We start from the raw sequence: 6,495 nt of genomic DNA on the forward strand, positions 1-6,495 counted from the left end.
AATAAGATTTTAAGTGAATTCAAAGTGTCTTGGAGGGAAAAATATCAGGCATATATATTCTAGTACTATTACCTTAAAATCATGGTGACATATGCAGGTAGAACACTACTATACAATAATTTGGGCAAAAAAGACTGACCTTTGAGAAATTTCATGGCACTCTGAATATAGGAAAATAAAGGCCTGCCTTTGGCTTTCCTTATGAGAAGAAATTCTAAACAACGGCCCTCTCTGAGCTTAAAGTAGTTGCTGAGATTGTATTTTCCATTTGACCTGAACATTAATTTCACCATTGAACACTTGACTCTCACCATCATGCTTAGTGTTGCAAGAGAAAGAGAAGAAAAAAAGAAAAGCAAATTCATCTCATCTGGAGGTCTGAGCACACACATTGGCAAAGTTGCCCGCAAATAAGAAAGATGACTAAATGCAAAAGTGTGTAAAAAAACATGAAATCAGACACTCCATATATCCATGCCCAAGCTTGACTGTTAATGGTCTTGCAGGGTGAGTTTTACAGATCTGAGTTTCACTGTGTTGAAGGCAACTCCTCTCTGGAGGCGGCACTGAGAGTCAGCTTCTTCTCACACTCATCTTTCACTTGGCATCCTGATTAGTCCTGTTCAGCAAAAAATCAGTAAGTACGTACTCCTGGGGTTATAAAGTTGGAAAAGAATGGGGTTCTGATCAAGCTTATGCCTTGGTTATAGTGAGCTAAGGTAGACTGCATGCTTTTCCCTGATGAAAAAAGTTCTCAAACACACCTAGTTGCCGCCATACCTCAGTCCCCTCCTGGTACTCCTTTTCCCACAGCCACTCCTGAAGCCACCCCTGGACAGGCATTTCTAGAATAGCCAATCTGTGCATTGCCTCTCTCTGCCTTGTTCCTTCTCTAACAGAAAATGTTTTGTGTGGATAATCCAGTAAACTGGCCAGGACAGGCTAAACACTTGTGCTCTCCATTTTCTCATTCACAGAGGCTATGGTCATAAAAAGGAGAAGCCGAGATAGAGACAGATCTACTGAGAATGGTAAATTCTTGCTATGTCACTGGCTTTACGAGTGAAATGAAAAGGGAAAAGAAACACATTTTCTCATCACGACTCCCAACGCAAGTGCATACTGGCGGTTGGGCTCTGGCCCCCGTCACCCTGTCAAAATATAATCTTGGAAGAAGCCAGCTTCACCAAGAGCACAGCACAGGCACTGAAATAAATGAAACCAAAGATCAGATAATGAATTTTCTCTCAGTAGAAAAAAGAGGTTAGGGCGGGGGGTGGGGTGCGAATTTTCTCATTTGCTCCTTATTCTTTTTTCACTTTGAACTAAAAAAAAAAAAACAAAAAAAAAGTCTTTTATTTATTATTCAGATGCCACTTTTGGTGAAGTAAAATAAAAATCCACTTTTCTAAATTTACATGTGAGAAGGATAAGTCACCATCACAAAATAGCTATTTCTTCTCAAAATTACTTGAGGCTTTCCATATCCTCTCAGAAATAAGTAAAATTACTTAAATAGAAACCAGTATAACCTATTATCCTATTTTAGCTCTTTACTACAAAACAAGTTAGCTCTGTGTTACTGGCTTAATTCTAAGCTCCGTTTAGACATGCTGCTACTTCAGAGCATAGGAGATGCTCCCATTCATTCACTTGTTTTCTAGCAAAAAGGAAAATCAATCTTCCAATCTGGTTCAAAAAGCAATTACTACAAATTAAAAACTTAATTGTAGATTTATGATGAGAACCAGAGCTGCAGAAATGTAGAAAAGTAGACATTTCAAGATATCCATGAGATGATACCTCACAAGCTTTATATGATCCATTACCAACTGGGTCTGAACAATATGTACTAAAAATCAGTGAATGCAATGTCATTTCTTCTTTGTGTTTTCAGTTTAGACAAAAAAATATTGAAACCTGTTATTTTTCTGAAATTCCAGAATTGAGAAGGGTAATAAGAATATTCTTAGAGACCTAGATTCCATTTTGAAGAATCACACATTAGAAAAAAACAAAATCTTGAACAACATGAACATTATGGAGTAGGACTTGGACAGTCACCAATCCCAAAGAAGCAAGGAAGCCAGGAGATGGCTGACAGTTTTCTCTTAAAAGTCTGTGAACATCTGACTTCTACACCAGGCCTGTGCTTTTATGTGACCTGTTCCCACAAGAAGACTGAAGGTAACTATTAAAAGAGCTGCCATGAGGAGGAATCAATACTTGGTCACTTCTTCCCTGGCAGGAACACCAGTAAGAAACAACACGAGAGAAGAGTATGGATTCCTCCTGGAGGCGAAGTCAGGAAACTTCACCCCTCTGGGAATGTCATAATCACATATGTTGCTTCCAAAGAGATGATGCTGATGAGATACTGGGTCATCTAGTTCTAAATAAGGTGGTAGGAAATGCTTTGAGACAGGAATGCAAGTAAATAAGCCATAAGTTGATCAAGTGCCCTAAAGAAGGAAACCATCTAGTTCAAAAGCCAGCCATCCCCTGTATATGAATAGGAAAATGTTTAATACAGGTTACCCAGTGACCAGTCATTAGGAATTCTGGAGACAGGTCAGTCAGACCACTAGAGCAGTGGTGCCGTGGAAGGGCTCGGGTTCTGAAGAGGAACCAATGCAGATGGAAGCTATGCAATCTCAGCTGCCACATTTATCCTCTCCTTGTCCTTAAGGGTCCACAAGGGAAGAAACCTACCTCGTGGGGATCTTAGCAAGCGAATACGAGTAAAGTCTCATGCACTGAGCCCGGTATCTAATAATGCTATGTGTGTGTGTGTATATATATAGTTACATACCTCTTATACTACTATGCTAATATGCTCCACTCGTAATCTATACACACATACAATACAGACATATAAACTCATATATACACATACACAGAAATATATACAGCCATGCATATTAGGATAGCATATACAGGATGCTACCTGATTTTCAAACTCTGAAATATTGAAACCCTCTTTTCAAAGCAAATCTTATGCTTTGCTCCCCTACCTGACAGAACTCCTGAAGCACCTCCTTGGATTTCCCAGGACCTCCCTTAGTAAAGTCATAAAACATATACAGTAGTTAAGAACAGGAACTCAGTAATTAGATACAAGAGATATGAAGAAACTAGATTTGAATGCAGGCTTCACTGACTCTGTCACTAAGTGCAAGTTCCCTTACACACAAAATGGAACAATAATAGCTCCATCCCAGGGCTGCAGTAACTGACCTTCACTGGGCTCTCAGGAAACAGTGGTGGTTGCTGATGTTCCTGGGGGTTGTCAGAACCATCCCAAAAAACTTTTGTGTGCATGATTCTAAACTCAACAAACAGAAGTCCATATGGCACGACTTTGGGGACTGGTGTTCATGTCCTTGCTACTCAGTTTCTCACTGGAAGTTGATCACTAACTAATTCTGTTTCCACATAAGCTCTTGTGAGTTGGGGTAACATGACATTTCTACAGTGTTGAAACCTGACAAAATTGAGTTTCTAAGCTACAAAAGCTAGCACTCAACCTTGAATTCTAATGGCTCCAGTGCCACCTGACATGGACGTCAATATATATAAATTAGTTTTTCAATAACGCTGCTTTTAACATTACCTAACAGAGCCACTTCCAAATTCCTGGTAGCTGGCCACTTCTGAATTCCTGGTAGCTAGGTCATTTATCAGTTTGTTTGTTTACTGTAAAGCAAATTTGAAAGAGAAGGTTAAGCATAAATTTAATGGGCAGATGTGTGTTTACTGCTGTGTGCAAGAGCCACTCAAGATTATGACCAGAGGGATGAATTCTACTGAAGGAAAAGGAGGTAGAGGGTGTGGGGAAGGCAGTCACAAAATTTTCCATACAAATGACAGATATTATTTCACAAACTGTCAGAAACTTCACCTGGTAAATATTTGTCAAACTTACTAAAAGTCTTCTTTTGAGGATTATAGTAGCAAAAGGAAAAAAAAATTATAGGTGTCTCTTTCTTGGTTTATATTTTCAGTAGGCACACATACAGAGATTGAAGATTGCTGTTGGCTTCCCATTACTTTCTCTGCCTGTAGCTTTCGCTTCTCTCTCTCTTCTAAGGCTGGGCAAAGCTTAATCATTGATGAGAGCACAAACCACAGAGAGAAAAAACAAAACAAGAAACAAACATTCTGGGAAGAACACTGAAACTCAGAACTGCTCCACGTATGGAGATTCCATGACTTTTATGTAGCAGCCAATGAGTATAGAAATATGACTGTGACCCTCTAAACTAAATCATACAAACTGTAGTCTGGGAACCAGAGATGCTTCAACTGTGGAGGGTTGTCTCAGCTGCCAGGGCACAACTGTAGGGATGAACTGTTGTTCTATTATTACTTCTGCATCTTGGCTTATGCATGCAGGGCTCAGGATGCCCACTTGGGGATAGCATCCCTTTTACTGCTCTTACCCAGGTGTCTTTCCAGGGCCATGGAGGCCTAACGAGTGGCTGTCATTTGTTTCCATATTGCCCAATGACTGAATGAAGTACAGTTTCCAACAAGAAAGAAAGTGGGAATCATTTTGTTTTTCTCCCAAACTACAACAAAAGCAATATAAAGTTGTGTGTTTGTTTGTAGAGATAATATGACCTTTTTTTAAAAGGTCATGAAAATAGATTACCATGAAAATAGTAGAGGATTCTTATTATAGCATTTTTAACATACTATGATAAACTTAAAAACAAAAACACAATGCTGAGAATAACTTCTTAGAATGAAATATGATTAAATAATCTAATTTGTTACTGCCTTTTCATCTATCTTATTGGGTTAGTAAAATGCCAAGATTAAAATCACAGTATTTAATCATGTGCATGGCCCATTATGAGAGCATTAAACAAGGTTTGTATGCTGGATTATTACAATTTGCTTTCACGTTGCTTGAAACACTGGAAATGTACACATACTCCTCACATCTTTACTTGAGGCTCCAACTACCAGGCAACTGAAATGGTTTTATACAAAACAAATTATATTTTGTTTGACTTTGTTCTTTCCATAACAAGTAGATGCTCTTTATATTCAAGCAGTGGCCTAACAGAGAACAAAGGAGAGTTATCCCTTATAATGTATTTTTAACTAACTAATTAATTATTCAATAAGCACAGTTTTAATAAACCAAAATTTGTAATAAAAAATTTGCTTTCCATACAGCAAAGGAAACAAATAACTAAAATGTCCATGGCTAATACAGTAAACACTGTTAAAAATTTGCACAATCCTGGACTTCATTTTTTCTTCTATTTGAGGTTAGCTTCCAGATAACCTCTGTCCCATAATCGTCATGTGACCTTGAAATGTACGTTTACTTTCCCTGTCACCTTTTACCCCAGAACCACTGAATGCTCAGGAAGGCTGGTCTTTAAGGTCTGAAATCAGGTGGTCTGCTTTCCCTCTGGATTCTACTAATGAGAAGCACTGGCAGAAGGCGGCGGTGAAGGAAGTCAGGGAATTTTAGCCAGTCACTTCCTTTTCTTAGCCAGAATTCTGCTGGTGGCCTATTTCCTCTCTGGAAGTGTGACCTTTCTTCCTGGGCTCCACCTCTCACTCAATTAGTTTTCCCTCTGCCTGCCTGTACCTTCAGGTTAGAGGTGGTAACCTCTTCAATTTTTGCTAGTTCTAGGGGCTTTATGACCACTTCTGGGGCCTTTAACCTTGTTTACATATCTGTAAATATCCACTCTATTAAAGTGCCAGGACCCTAAAAAGATGATTCAGTTTCAAATCCCATTTTCATCATCATTGTAACTAAATAATATTTCCCATAAATTTTTAATTGACTTAGGCCTTTTACAAATTTACCATGTTGGATTTCAATTTTTAAAAAATACATGCATAACTACACAGATGAATATTTCAATGATATAGTCATTGAATATATGTTTTATTGAAATTCCACTTACTAAGAATCCCTTATGATTTCAGCACACAGGGCGGGGGTGGCGTTGCAAGAAACATAATATATGGTTCAAATAAGCACTTAGAGTTAAATGACCACATCTCATAGTATGCATCTCTAGCACTTTAGAAACAAAGCAAAGAAAAAACACCAGTGGGGAAGACAGTATCCTCATCCAAATGGCAGTTGACAAACCACTTTCTAAATCACCTGTCAACAGTTTTGAATATTTTAGCTCCATAAGTGCGGAGTACATTTAAAATTATTTTTTAGCAGCCTCCTTTGTTGTCCGAATGGAATCCAAATATTCCACACAAAGGTGCCCCACTTTTTGCAATGTGTAATAAATAAATTTTCTCTTTCTTCTTCCTCTAATTACTAGTTTGTGAGAAAAATAAAACCAGTAAAAAAAAACCTGGTTATATAATTTTTAAAAGTAATTATTAATTAATATATAAATCATTATACATAACTAATGTAACTGTAAGGAGGAATTATTAGAAGAATTAATATGTTGTGTCTTCCTTTACAAAGTCCATAGAGATACCACCTTGATGAGAAAA

At 37.9% G+C, this 6,495-nt stretch overlaps 1 protein-coding gene across 4 annotated transcripts in view; it reads right to left on the minus strand.

Moving 5' to 3' along the window:
* Nucleotides 1-6,495, minus strand: part of GLI3 (GLI family zinc finger 3) — a 268,708-nt gene that overhangs the window by 83,514 nt on the left and 178,699 nt on the right. The window lies entirely within an intron of this gene.

The sequence above is a fragment of the Pteropus alecto genome, unplaced genomic scaffold (assembly GCF_000325575.1).
Source record: "Pteropus alecto unplaced genomic scaffold, ASM32557v1 scaffold109, whole genome shotgun sequence".
NCBI classification, from domain to species: domain Eukaryota; kingdom Metazoa; phylum Chordata; class Mammalia; order Chiroptera; family Pteropodidae; genus Pteropus; species Pteropus alecto.